Source organism: Pinus tabuliformis, chromosome 1_1 (genome assembly GCF_031772625.1).
Source record: "Pinus tabuliformis cultivar Carrire ecotype Pingquan chromosome 1_1, CPIR1, whole genome shotgun sequence".
Taxonomy (NCBI): Eukaryota; Viridiplantae; Streptophyta; class Pinopsida; order Pinales; family Pinaceae; genus Pinus; species Pinus tabuliformis.
This window is the reverse complement of record NC_142297.1, coordinates 926691830-926707516: the sequence shown is the minus strand read 5'-3', so window position 1 is coordinate 926707516 and position 15687 is coordinate 926691830. Positions and strand designations below refer to the sequence as shown.

General features: G+C 36.6%; 1 pseudogene across 1 annotated transcript; it reads right to left on the bottom strand.

Moving 5' to 3' along the window:
- Positions 1–2301: 2301 nt before the first annotated feature.
- Positions 2302–5887, bottom strand: LOC149217467 (uncharacterized; annotated as a pseudogene). Its single transcript, XR_016250145.1, has 7 exons — positions 5362–5887; positions 4665–5045; positions 4339–4414; positions 4160–4223; positions 3593–3725; positions 3253–3366; positions 2302–2983 (listed from the first exon to the last, which is right to left on the bottom strand). The product of XR_016250145.1 is annotated as an uncharacterized LOC149217467 (transcript).
- Between the last annotated feature and the right edge of the window lie 9800 nt (positions 5888–15687).

Below are 15687 nucleotides of genomic sequence, written 5' to 3'. Positions count from 1 at the left end.
CTCATCCTTTGTCCAATTCACAAATATTTTGTCCATATCCATCCTGGCCCATCTCCTTTCCTGCTTCAGAATCCCACATATACATTTCACTTAATTTGGGAGTTTGTTTTTTAAGAAAAGACTCACTCTCTGCCCAGAGGATAACAAATATGAGAAAAATAACAAATATTTCTCTTTTTCAATTGGGTACAAACATCAACATGGATGGAAAAAGGAGAAAAATTGTCTATTAGCATTAATCAATTTTTTCACTTTAATGTTGTTTTTCACTGTTTTGGTGTATTGCTATGTAAACCTTACAATGTAATCTCTGTTCAAATCATATTGTAATTGATATTTATGTGACGTAAGAAGTTTTCATCTGTGCTTGCAAGTAGGATTTAAAAATCATAATAATAGTAGTTGTTAGGTTATAGTGGTGGTAGTTGAAATTAACTCCATGTCACCAAAAAGTGAGAAGTAAGAGACCAATAGATTCTTCTCAATAAAAACCAAAAACATCATCTTTTCTTATTATATTCCATCACATTATTTAGTGTAATATTTTATGGTTATTGTTCATGTAATGTTACAAGTTATCTTTTTCTTATTCTTCTTATTATTATTCATACATTTGATGTTATAAGTGATCTTGGAATATTTCTATGTTAGAGATTTTGTTCTGACATTTATAATCACCTTCTTCTCAATGAATTGTATTTTCCTAATAAAACCATCGTTTTATATTCACCAGGCCAATATGAAACATCATACATCGTAACAAAGAGGTAACAAGAAGGTGGATGATGATATTATAAGCATCAATTTTCATTAAAGCTCTGAGCTTCGCTGGCTTGGAGAGTAAATTGAAAAAGTTTCTCATCTCTGTGAAATACCGTTATTACACCTCAAAATAGATTTAACAATGCCACATTAAAAATGCTCTGAACAAAGTCTATGTTCGAAAAAGCTAAAACCTCTCTGACACACATAGGTAGGCAGTGCAGGCTTCCCTAGTGACAATGAAAAACACAAGTGTCTAATAAACAGACAGTGCTCTGTGTTTCCCAAGTCTAGAATCAAACATAGGTACCTAAAAAACAGAGAGTTATAGCTCTGTGTTTCTCTTGCCCTATATCAAAAACATCGTCTACAAATTATTAGGCTGATTTTATAATTAAGAGGCTTTCCCCCTTGAACAGTATGGGTATTAATCTTCCTGAGGTGTAGGCAGGGGAGAACACTTGTGGTATTAGTAATGGGAGTTTGATCTTGTCCAGTAATGGCAGATGCAATAATCTGGTTGTTGATCTGCAGTTTTTGGCAAGCTAAGTGGTTTCAGTTTGATAGACACCTCAGTGATCCTGTTTAGAAGCCCAGTTTGTATATGTAATCTTATATAGTGTTTTTTCATTTTAAATTACCCATCCATCTATTGCAGGCTCTAGGCCCATCATTTACCAGCCAACTTTAGGAGGCTTTCCCCCTTGAACAGTACGGGTATTAATCTTCCTGAGGTGTAGGCAGGGGAAGACAGCTGTGGTATCGTAATGGGAGTTTGATCCTGTCCAGTCATGGCAAATGCAATAATCTGGTTGTTGATCTGTAGTTTTTGGCAAGCTAAGTGATTTCAGTGTGATAGACACCTCAGTTATCCTGTTTAGAAGCTCAGTTTGTATATTTAATCTTATATAGTGTTTTTTCATTGTAAAATTACCCATTCATCTATTGCAGGCTCTAGGTCCATCATTTCCCCGCTAAGCTTTAGGAGGCTTTCCCCTTGAATAGAATGGGTATTAATCTTCCTAAGGTGTAGGCAGGGGAGGACAGCTTTGGTATTAGTATTGTGAGTTATTCTTGTCCAGTAATGGCAGATGCAATAATCTGGTTCTTGATCTGCGGTAATTGGCAAGCTAAGTGGTTTCAGTGTGATAGACACTTCAGTTATCCTGTTTAGAAGCCCAGGTTGTACATGTAATCTTATATAGTGTTTTTCATTGTCACGTTTTTTGATCTTCATCTCAGATAATGAAGGCATCCCTATCTCCTGATTCATAAAATTGTGCAAAATTGTAAGCACAGAATTCCAAATTTGGAGGGATCCATACTCGGTTTCCCTTACGGTGCTAATTTACTCATTTGTTGTTGCAAGTTGACTGTTGGTCAGGAGACTGCAGCTTTTCTGGCTTCATGCGAAATACCGTTGAATATTTGGGAAGAGTCAGGTCGTGCAAACTGATTACAAATTTCACCACATACTTCCATTGAGAGAAAAACTTCCACAAAACTGAAATACATCCTAATATAATCAACTTAAACATAAACTGTTTACAATAATGACTATTGATTTCTCCGTATAGTTATCTTCATTCATCCATTGCTCATGTAGCCATGATTTCTCCATATACTTATCTTCATTGATCCATTGCTCATCTAGTCATGCTAACTACTTATACATTTCACCACATACATACTTCCATTGGAGTCTTGCAAGGAATATTCCCAGCAAGCTAGCTTTTAGTGGTCACATAACAACAACCGGGCATACTAAAAAAACTTTGAATCGCCTTTTTTTTTTAAACTGTACACTCTTGACATATTGCCAGTGTATCAGTCATCTCCAGTATACTCCACAATATGGTGATTTGTGTCTACTTGATTCCCTGAAAAAACACATATATCATTCATAAGCACCAGTTTCGAGTCTGGCACCTTAACAAGCCCTTTAATTCTTTGGTGGCATTCATTGCCAAATAAAATCTTTTGAACAACCTAAAAATATGGAAATCCATGAATATATATTGGATATAAATTCCATAATAATTGGGATGACAATTGTGTGACACTGTCGAAGTCACAAAGAGTAATTTCTTGTCCATCTGTTGCAATATCAGACCAGCTGCAACTTCAAGCTTTGCCAAAATGTCCGCAACCTAGGCTAGTCAATCCATGATGCACCGACCACTTTGGCCATGAATGCATATCTGTCTGCTGCTTCGTCAATCTGCAGTTGGAAAAGTGTTATATTTAGTATGAAACGGACATTTCTGCAACCTACAACACACATGAACAGAGTAAATCGAGTTCTAATCCTTGCCTGGAACACAATGTCATTCACAGGTGTGGAATAGTAAATACGCTTTGAAAATCAGAACTTTACAAACAATTAGACACAGCTAGCTGTCTACAGATTTTATTTCTTACAAGCAAATCAGTGAAATCACTGAAAAATTGCATATAGAAAAAGCATATTACGAAAAAATAATAACTCACCAGCTTTTGGGTTGGCCTTCCTGCACCATGGCCAGATTTGGTATCAGTTCGGCCAATAATGGGGTTGGTCTGTGGACTATTCTCCATGCTCTTACATAGAACATATTGCATCGTCTATATACACAAGAAGTTCAAAATCGATATAAACAAATTAGCTATGGATTTAAAATAAATTACAATAAAACACGAATCACACATATGTTATGTCGGTTTGTGAAAATATGGACGGAAAAGAGCCACCAATGGTTTGTGCGTCAATAGTTGCCTATAAGCTTCAACATTCAAATATCAAATATTAGTTGACATTTCATGCAGGGCCAGAGCCATATCAAGTACTCACTGCTAGCAGCTTCAAAGAGTGGAGTGGCACAACACGGTCGTCATGATCTGCTGTCAATAACATTATAGCAGGATACTGTAAATTCTGTCCCGGTTTGTCCCATGGTGTCTTTACATTATGCAATGGTGAGTATCTGCAGCAATGAAGAATGTGTTATACGAACAGTTGATGATGCCTTTTTCAAAAAGCAAGAAGTTCAAGCAAATAGCCCTAAGGGTTAGCTCAAGTGGTCTAGAGCCAGACATGAAGTTCTTAGATTGTTGTTGAGCACAAGTTCGACTCTCCTTGATTCCCTTAGGGCAAGACCCCATATTCAGGGCCGACGGTTTACCCAGTTACCATCCATGTGGGAAAGTACTCCAGGATTTCCGGTGGAGCTTTCATTCCAAGTAAATAAAAAATAAAAACAAAACAAAACAAAAAAAACTAGAGCACTTTTTGATAGGGTGAATAGAAAAAGAAAAAACATTTTATCTTCATTTCAGATCACTAACAGTTTGAATATTATTTAAATTTTAGACACTGCTACTTATTAGTTAGAGAGACAGGCTCCATTTGTCCTCTTACTTAATCAGCCAATGAAATTCGTCTTCCTTATCTGAAGAGCCATAATCAGTAGTCCACGCATGGCCTGCAGATATCAGCACAAGTTCCATCATCAGTTGCCCTGCAGATGCCTACGTCTAGAGATTACCCTAACCAGAGGGGGAGAAGTAGTTGAATATTATTATGACAGTAAAACTTACCAACAGTAAATTTATGAAAACACAACATGTCCATAACACCCACATGAGCCAGTGTGCAACCAAATAGGTCAGGTCTCTGTTTAAACGCAGAATTAACAATCAAAACCTCTTATTTCACCGAAAAACGATCTGCTAAATGCTCCCTACATTTCTTTTTGAATAAGTTTGAGAAAAACCGATACAGAGAACAACATTTTCTTTGGGATAAAGAACTTTTTCGATCGGATTCTACATTGAAACGAAAGGAGGAAGGATTGAAGCAAGCAACTGGTTTATACAGGACCTTTATTTAACCACACATCTTATCATCAAATACATGGAAATACCTGATTTGTGCAAGCTGCAACAAGAAGTCCACCATTACTGCCTCCTTCAATACATAACTTTTTAGGTTGTGTATATCCCTCTGACACAAGGAACTCGGCGGCAGATATGAAATCATCAAAGCAATTTTGTTTTTTGGCAAGAGAGCCTGCTTTATGCCATTCTTCTCCATATTCACCACCACCACGAATATTTGCAATTGCAAAAACTGCCCCTAGATGTCTTGAAATGACAATACGACCAACACTGAAGTTTGGAGTGATGCTAATGTTAAAGCCCCCATAACCATATAATAGAGCTGGATGAGAACCATCAAGAGCAATGTCTTTCTTGGATACAATGAACATTGGTATCTGAGTTCCATCCTTGCTGGTTATGAAAACCTGACAACAACCGAGACGGATCAGTAACAATATTATATTAGAAAACAGTCACATCAGTAGTCAATCCAGATGGACTGCATGATATTGCCCATTAGTATTAAGTATTCCAATTGAGGAGAATAGAAACCTCCAAGTGAGGAGAATAGAAACATCTATCTTGTAGCAAGAAATTAAATGAATTCTAATGTGAAACACTGAAACCTATTGCTTTTACAATAAGATTACTTGTTTAAAACATTCAATAGAGAAGATTTTCTCCCTAAAGATAGCCAAGCAAAAATTTGTAGAAGCAAAAAATAGTAAAAATAACCGTTACCTGTTTAGCCTCAAACTCTGTCCGATCAAAGCCTGGAACAACAGTCTCTCTGAAAACAACTAACTCTGGTTTTTCCACATAGGTTGCATCGATAGATAATGCCAGGGGTAAGAAAGCTTGTAAAACCAATAAATATCTCCTTGTCTTTACGCCTTCCTGATATTCCAGAAACTGACCCAATATCTATTGGCATATTATGAAGCAAATTTCCAGATTGCAAGTCTCGTATTTGCAAAACATACTTGACATCGCTTAAATAGCTTAATAGAAGTTGATTTCCATTCACACAGCAAGCTGATTCAAGCACGTCCTTCTCAGATTCTCCAATAACGTCACTGCAAGCTTCCGGCTGCAAAAGGTCTACACGAACCAATTTATACCTAGGAGCATTTTTATTGGTTCGAAAAGTGAACAAAGTGCCATCATTTGCAACAAGATCATTTGCAACAAGATCATACTGTGCTTCAGCTCCCTGATGTTCAGATCGAAGAGGATCGAGGCGCCTCAGATTGCTGTCTTCTCTCATCCATCCACAGACGCTTGGCCTCTCTTCGCTGACGCTTGGTTTCTAAAAAGGCCGATGATCTAATGGTTGGAGTTTATTCCATCATCTAACAATCGATCTAAGGGCCCATAACGAGACACCGCGGCACGGAGGGGAGTTCCTCTCAGAGGGAACGCCTTACGGCGTAATTACGATTTATGGATTATACATTATTTGTATGATTATATATGTTTAATCTTGTACTAAGAAATATGTGGTAGGGGGGGCTGGTTATTTGTAAACATGGATGCTCAAATTATTAATTATTGTGGAATCCATGTGAAAGTCATGATACATTATTTATATGTTATGCATGCTTAATATTCTATTGATCAAGATGTGGCAGGCACAGGGGCTTCACTGGGGGAGAAATACCATACCACGTGCATTCATATTGGGGGATATATATTGACGAAAAAATGACATAATATAATGAGCATATAATAGGGGGTAAAGGGTATTAGTAGTTATAAAAAATGGAGCTCAAAGTTAATGAAAAAATATAAAGGGGTATAAAAAATGTTAATGAAAAAATAAGTACCCACAATATCTAGTGAAAGTAGGGATTTTTTAAATTGGGAAGGTGTATTGGGTTCGTATTGGTAGGGAGTTAAATAATGTAATTTTTAGAGGTAATTTCTAATATGTAGACAAATTAAGGGTATTGTTTAGTATGCCATGAACGCATGTGATATGTTAGAGTTTCATTGAGTGAAGCCCCGTGGTGGTAGGGCACTTGGTTATTTACAAAAAAAGATGTTCAAATATAAATGATTGTGGAAGTCATTTCTCCAAAACCAAAATGACTGTGGAAGTCATGCACAATCCTTCGTAAAATGTGAATAAATTCATTATGAAATTCATTTAATCTATGATATTGTGATGTGTGCAAGTCTTGCAACAAGACCTTACCAACGAACCACCAAATGGGTATGAGATCACAATCAGTACCTTAAGGTGAAGCATAGAGTTTCAATGCAGAGTAGTTGAGAAGCCATGGAAATTATGACATAGAGTCCTAAACCAATGAAAGATAAAGACTTGGAGTCTTGGATCTATAATAAAAGGATTAGGGTGCGAAGTCCTAAATTTGTGAAAGATAAATACGTGGAGTCTTGGATATAGAATAAAAGTATTGGAACATGAAGTCTTAAATATTTAAAATATCAATGTGTGGAATCTTGGAATCCTTGGAGTAGATCAGGGCACGGAGTCCTCAATCTACTAAGGCACGAAGATGCATGCAATAGAGATGAAAAATATCTATTCTTCGGAAGAAAAATACCACTCATGGGAAGCTTAGGGATGAATTTCCTTAATAAAACCTATTTTCTAACAATCCTAGAGTGACTTTATAAAAACAAAAATTCATGTGTAGCATCTTGTTGAAGAAACTGTAACTAGGTTCAGTCTTCATAGTGACATGTAATTATGACTGATGTAAATGATGTAATAAAGAGAAAAAAATTATTATTTTAAACTTGCTTCATGGGTTTCATGAGAAAGTGATTTTATAATAATAGGATTTGTCATTTAGAGTTTATAATTAATGTCATGTATGAAGATATCTTCTTGAGCCTATGTTTAATGTATACAAGTCTATAGAAATGTCTAGAATCCCTCCAAAGACAAGCACAATCCCTCTTGAAGAATTCAGCCTACAAATTGAATTAAAGGAAGACCATGTTGGCTTGCATCAATAAACACATCTCTTGACACTGGCGTGTCAACTTCATATGTGGGTCAGACTACTATAAATACCCAACTAGGGTCTTCGCAAAAGGGCAGTGGAGAACTCAGATCCTTCTGAAGTTTCAGATGGTTGTCACAGAAAAGGGTTTTAGATGCCACTGTGAGGTAATTTTGAAAGTTTGTCCATGGTGCAATATGTGTATATCTCTTTTTTTTCAGATGAGTACCAAAGAGATGAAGTATTAGCCTCCTCATTGTCTTGGTGACCATTGTCTCAGCATACTAGACGCAATCATAGTCTCGACATATTTGTGATGAGGAGGATCTAGGTGATCTCACAGTGACACACTCTCGACATACACTCTAGACACAGTCACAGTCTCAGCATAGTTGTGATGAGGAGGATCTTGGTGATCCCACAATGATACACTGTCTCGGTATACACTCTAGACACAGTCATGATCGTGGCATAGTTGTAATCATGGTCTCGGTCATGATCTTGATGAAGACATAGTGACAAGGTCATGATCTTGATAAAGATCTCGATGCAGCTCTCATAAATTCATATACATATCTCAGTATAGAGATCTCATTGTCTTGATGAAGATCTCAGTGAAGGTGTAGCAATGGTGCAACAATAATGATCTCGGTGGTGCATTAGTGATGGCCTCGGTGTTGCAAGTAGTGATGACTTCAGTAGTAGTGATAATGATCTCAACAATGATGAAGAATAGGATTTGTGTCTTGGTCTTAGAGTGGCCAAATAGGTCAAGGGTCATGGTCTTACTATTTGTCAATTGGAATCTCTATCAGAATAATTTGTGTGCATTTTCTCTCAAAGAGTGAGAGATTTTGGCCTTGATAGAAAGTCAACATCCTGTGTTCTTGTCTCTTTTGTTTTGGTAACTATTTGATGAAGTAAGAAAACACACTCTAATAATAAGCAAACGTTTTTCTAATAAGAAAGAGTAAAAAAAACCTCACAAATAGTTATCATTGTGAGAATAATATGATTAACCTGATTTCCCTAGATTCTTCAACATGGAATCAGAGCTAAGGTGTTGAAGTTAAAGGAAGGGCATAAAAGAGACATTATAGGATCAAGTTTCAAGAAGGGAATCAAAGCAACTTGAAGGGATTTTTGTTTCAAAACCTACATCAAGGATTGAAGGATCAGTCTACAACGATAAGGGAGTTTATCTATATAATCAAGGAGACAATCTACAACAAAAAGACAATTTAGTCCTACAGTAAGACTGATTTGGATCCTTATCTTAAGTTCTCGGATAAATTCATAGTCTCATACTACCCATAATCGCGTTGCTATGCTATCGAGATCTCGATGCCATAATATGATTAAGTAATCTCAGTCAAAAGATGAAGTCTCGATGTTAGAACACAAGTGCTTAGCACGGGTACATGGCAGCAGTTTTGGTGCCTCTCATAGCCTTGGTCTATGTTATACCACAGTGATCCCAACCTCAAATTGAATCCTTTCTATAGAAAGAACAGTCTTGACATCTCAAATTCCCAGAGCTTGATGATACATACTAGATGGCATATAGAAGTTTACCTGGACAGTACTCGATATAGAATGAACATGTTCATTGATACATGCATAGTAATACTAACTGATGGGTCTCAATATTATAAGATGATAATCATGGCAAGTGACCTCAATGCTCTATGGTTTTACACGATGTTGCAAGGTTCCATAGTCCACTTATGTGATAGCAATACAGTGTCATCTCAAGTATATCAACAATTTGTTAATCATAAGGATCAGAAGTATAATTCGAAGTAACTTAAAGGTAAGAAAGAAAGCTTCCTATCATTACAACAAGGATCTCGTTCGGAGGAAGCATCAATGCATCTGCGTCAACCACTTTCAACATGATCAAGTTGAAGATTTTATCTTCACATGTCAAGTAAGAATGTTTTAATTATTTAATCAATTTGGTAAAATGACTTCATGATTGCAAGGAGATCCATAGGTCAGATAGGTCATCAAAGGTCCTTGCGTAAGGAAGATTATAATAGTCATCATAGATAAGAGAATTCAGTGAACATATCAATGAAAAAGGTCTTCTTTGAATTCATGGGAGGGAACTCTTAAGGCCCTCTCATCCCTATGTAGCAGGAGGGGAGACATCAAAGAGATATATGAAAAGCTAGAAGATACATTCTCTAAAAATGCAGTAAAGCAAGTCATATCACTTAGACCTGATCTCTACAAAATTGAAGGTATCAAAGAATGAAGGAATATCTTCATAAGATCTAAATTGGGATATTTGGGAGAGATAATAAGAAAATCATCATTGTTCTTAAATTCACTAAATGATAAGTCGAGTAACAAATGTCCATGAACAAGAAAGTTACCTCATTCAACAACTTGTGGTCTCTATGCTAGATAGAAAAAGACAAGTTGAGGGTGCAAAAAGGACAGGGAAGTTTTGGTCCTCAAACAAGATAGAACGGTATAGCTAAGATTCAATGATATGAAAAGATTATGGAAAGAAAGTTCATATCACCAGAAAGATGGAGGAATCTAAAGAAAAGGGCCAAGGAAAGAGGGAGTAACAGATCTCTACTATGATTTAGATGGTATCCCTCACAAAAGGGTCTTATCATAAGCTCCTAAATATATTTTTTATAGATATGACCATAAGATGCATCGTGGCATCATGGAAGAATTAGAAATAAGAGCTCGTGACATCACCATGGGGATCATGAAGGAAAAAATCCATGGCAGTCAAAGATGAAGGATATAGCTCTTGGGAACCCCATTGAACATTGAAGGAAAGGATGAAGTCATCTAGGACAAGGCTCATCATACATCAAGTCAAAAAGGAAACATCTTCCAGATGGGGATATGCAAGATCCTCAAGATTCTTTGATGGAATCCTCATCAGAAGGTTCACTAATCTAGAGAGGAAGCAAGTGTTTCATCAGGAACTCCAACTTATGGAATTCATGGGGTGATGGTATGATGACATGAGAAATGAATCAGATTAAGGGATTGAATATCTTTTCAATTAAGGAAGTTGTTGGAAGAATCCTAGATGACCTAAACTTAAAATGAGGTATGTATGCTTGTATTTCATATTATAAATTCATGTCATATGGTTGCAGGTAGCATGGATCACCACTTCTATATTGAGAAGCATGATCAAGGGAAAAGGATCTCCTCCTCTAAAAGGACGCAGGAAGGCATAAGTCACACTAGATGAAATCAACATAATATGTCCTCATATGAAGTATGAGGTTGTTGACTAAAATTACGGAACTCTGATTGGAAACTCGCGAGAATGGAATGTGTAAGGAAGGAAGAGATTGTGAGATATGAAAACATGATGAAGGTGATCATAAGCTCCTAAATATTTTGTTATAGATATGACCATGATAATAAGATGCATCGGGGCATCATGGAAGAATTAGAAACAAGAGCTCGTGACATCACCATGGGAATCATGAAGGACAAAATCCATGGCAGTCAAACATGAAGGATATAGCTCTTGGGAACTCCTTTGAACATTGAAGGAAAGGATGAAGTCATCTAGGATAAGTTTCATTATACATCAAGTCAAAAAAAGGGGAAACATCTTCCAGATGGGGATATGTAAAATCCTCAAGATTCTTTGATGGAATCCTCATCGGAAGGTTCACTAATCTAGAGAGGAAGCAAGTGTTTCATCAGGAACTCCAACTTATGGAAGTCATGGGGTGATGGTATGATGACATGAGAAATGAATCAGATCAAGGGATTAAATATCTTTTCAATTAAGGAAGTTGTTGGAAGAATCCTAGATGACCTAAACTTAAAATGAGGTATGTATGCTTGTATTTAATATTATAAATTCATGTCATATGGTTGCAGGTAACATGGATCACTACTTCTATATTGAGAAGCATGATCAAGGGGAAAGGATCTCCTCCTCTGAAAGGATGAAGGAAGGCATAAGTCACACTAGATAAAATCAACATAATATGTCCTCATATGAAGTATGAGGTGGTTGACTACAATTACGGAACTCTGATTGGAAACTCCTGGGAATGGAATGTGTAAGGAAGGAAGAGATTATGAGATATGAAAACATGATGAAGGCGATCATAAGCTCCTAAATATTTTGTTATAGATATGACCATGATAATAAGATGCATCGTGGCATCATGGAAGAATTAGAAACAAGAGCTCGTGACATCACCATGGGAATCATGAAGGACAAAATCCATGGCAGTCAAACATGAAGGATATAGCTCTTGGGAACTCCATTGAACATTGAAGGAAAGGATGAAGTCATCTAGGACAAGGCTCATCATACATCAAGTCAAAAAAATGGAAACATCTTCCAGATGGGGATATGCAAGATCCTCAAGATTCTTTGATGGAATCCTCATTGGAAGGTTCACTAATCTAGAGAGGAAGCAAGTGTTTCATCAGGAACTCCAACTTATGGAATTCATGGGGTGATGGTATGATGACATGAGAAATGAATCAGATCAAGGGATTGAATATCTTTTCAATTAAGGAAGTTGTTTGAAGAATCCTAAACGACCTAAACTTAAATGAGGTATGTATGCTTGTATTTAATATTATAAATTCATGTCATATGGTTACAGGTAACATGGATCACTACTTCTATATTGAGGAGCATGATCAAGGGAAAAGGATCTCCCCCTCTGAAAGGATGCAGGAAGTCATAAGTCACACTAGATGAAATCAACATAATATGTCCTCATATGAAGTATGACATGGTTGAATACAATTACGGAACTCTGATTGGAAACTCTTGGGAATGGAATGTGTAAGGAAGGAAGAGATTGTGAGATATGAAAAAATGATGAAGGCGATCAACATCCAAAAGACCAAGAATATTTTCCTAGGAAATCTCCCAGCAAGATATGAGGACTCTAATGGAAGTTAGACCCTTGAAAATGGATATCTTTGGGAGATGTGTCAACATTTATGCAGGATGCTGATACCTACAGGAATATGTCATGACAAAGATACATCTCGTAAAGTACTATTTTAATTAATGTTATGTTTTGAGTTCTTGAGTAATATCTAGATGAGTTCATTTAGGGCTACTCGAACAAGAGTTGTAAAGCATAGCTAGCATTCATGCGGTGGATGGAAATTCTTGAAAGAAATGTGATGCTAAAGAAGTAGCCATATGAAGAAGGTTCCAGATATATACCAAGAAGGCCACTTTACATTAAGAAAGGAATGACATGATGAACCAAGGAGGAAAGTGATCGATGGCTAATGCCCTACAAAGAAGCTTGACTAAAGTTCATGACATAAAGGAAAGAAATTGATCAAGCAGTTGAAGGACCCAAGAAGAATAAGATGTTGATACAAAGGAGAGTCCCTAGTTAAGAGGGAGGTCTCACAAGTCCCTAATTAAGAGGGAGCTTGGGCAAGTTCCTAGTCAGAAGGAGCTTGGGTACATTCCTTTACAGGAATGGCATATCTTCCCTATTTGAGAGGGGGATATAGACACAACATTCTTGTCTTCATTCGAGAAGAAATAATGGAGCATTGGGTAATCATATATCATATGATGCTCTTTGAGGATGTGTAGGGAATCCAATATAAGAGTAGGCAAGAGGATCGATATTCTTTGAGGTCAGGGAAGCCAAGATAATAAATTATAGTCCTAGAAGGTCATACTCAGTGAACCCCCGAGTGGGTATGTATCTTGAGAGACAATGATGAATATGTGTATAGTCATTAGTCTCGCCAACATTGTGCCTAGATCTTATGAGAGATAGATTTGTTAGTCAAGGCCTTGTTGTGGAAACAATTTTGGTTACTATGATGCTATACAGATGGATTACGAATATGATTCTTGTTATGAGAAATTATTCAGATTGATAATGACCAAGTACCATTATGAATACCTCCCCAGTTAAGATGGAGTGTTGAAGAAAGTGTAGCTAGGTTCGGTCTTGATAATGACATGTAATTATGACCGATGTAAATGATGTAATAAAGAGAACAAAATTATTATTGTAAACTTTCTTCATGGGTTTCATGAGCAAGTGATTTTATAATAATAGGATTTGTCATTTAGAGTCTAGAATTAATGTAATGTATGAAGATCTCTTCTTGAGCCTATTTTTAATGTATACAAGTCTATAGAAATGTCTAGACGCCCTCAAAAGACAAGCACAATCCCTCTTGAATAAGTTGACCTGCAAATTGAATTAAAGGAAGATCATGTCGACTTTCATCAATAGACACATCCCTTGACACTGTTATGTCGTCTTAATATGTAGGTTGGACTACTATAAATACTCAACTAGGGTCTTCACAAAAGGGCAGTGGAGAACTCAGATCCTTCTGAAGCTTTGGATGGTTGTCACAGAAAAGGGTTTTGGATGCCACAATGAGGTAATTTCGGAAGTCTGTCCATGTTGCAGTATGCAAATATCTTTTTGTTTTTTGGATGGATACCATAGATATGAAGTCACAGCCTCCTCAAAATCTTGGGGATCACTATCTCAGCATACTAGACGCGGTCACAGTCTCGACATATTTTTGATGAGGAGGATCTAGGTGATCTCATAATGAAGCACTCTCGGCATACACTCTCGACATATTCACAGTCTCGACATAGTTGTGATGAGGAGGATCTCGGTGATCCCACATTGATACACTTTGTCTCGCAATACACTCTAGACACAATCATGATCTTAGCATAGTTGTAATCATTGTCTTGGTCATGATCTTGATGAAGACGTAGTGACAATTTCACGATCTTGATAAAGATCTTGGTGCAACCCTCATAAATGCATATACATATCTCAGTATAGAGATCTCATTGTCTTGATGAAGATCTCAGTGAAGGTGCATAAAAGGTCCAGTAGTAATGATCCCGGTGGTGCAGTAGTGATGGCCTCAGTGTTGCAAGCAGTGATGACTTCAATAGCAGTGATAATGATCTCGACAATGATGAAGAATAGGATTGGTGTCTTGGTCCTTGAGTGGCCAAATAGGTCAAGGGTCATGGTCTTGGTATTCGTCAATTGGAATCTCTATAAGAAGAATTTGTTCTAGTTCTCCACTCAAAGAGTGAGAGGTTTTGGCCCTGGCAGAAACGCAACATCTTATGTTCTTGTCTCTTTTATTTTGGTAGCTATTTGACGAAGTAAGAAAACACACTCTAATAATAAATGAATATTGTGCTAATAAAAAAGAGTAAAGCGAACCTCACAAATAGTTATCATCATGAGAAGAATTTGATTAACTTGATTGCCCTAGATTCTTCAACACATCTCAAGCATGACTTTCCAAAAATAGTAAATCACCTTGTATAAATTGGAAATCAAGCGTAGTTGAACGAAAATCACTTAACTTATCATTAATCAATCGTAATAGTCTAATCTCAACTTAATCCTGAACATTATTAATATTATTATTATATTTTATGAGACTATGATATTATTATTAAAAGGGAATTATAAGTCACCTTCATATCCTCAATCACTTCACACCTCTATCCTTGATGATTCTCATGTATCTATGTAACTTTCTCTCTCTGTCTCTCTTTTAATAATACTTTACACTCTCTTTTATGCATTTATCAATGAATGACATATTCCTCTTACACTGATTAAATACATGTCATAAAAGATTCCTCTTACGCTCTCTTTAATGCATATGTTACACTCTCTTTAACTAAGGAATTCATACCTCTCCTTATTGGCATGAGTTACACACCTCTAAATGGAATACAAGGCATGCATATTACTGCTCCTTTATGAAAAAAATTGGTTGCTCCTCCTATATATATGTCTCATGTCTACTCACTTGAGGTAGAGGAAGTGCATTGTGATACCAAGAGTTGGAGGGATTAAAAAAAAATTATGAAATGGCGAGACTTAGAGAGCAGTCAATTTCTTTTGAAATGAATTTGAAATTCCTAAACTAAATTACTAAGTATCTCTACATGGTGGAGCTGACCATGAGTGGTAGGAATTGAAACTTATATTCCTCGTATTTTCTTGTATATCTCTCTACTACTATATTTTGGTATTGCTTGTGAGCTTATACATCTCGGGGGTTCTAGGGAGAGAAGTTCTTC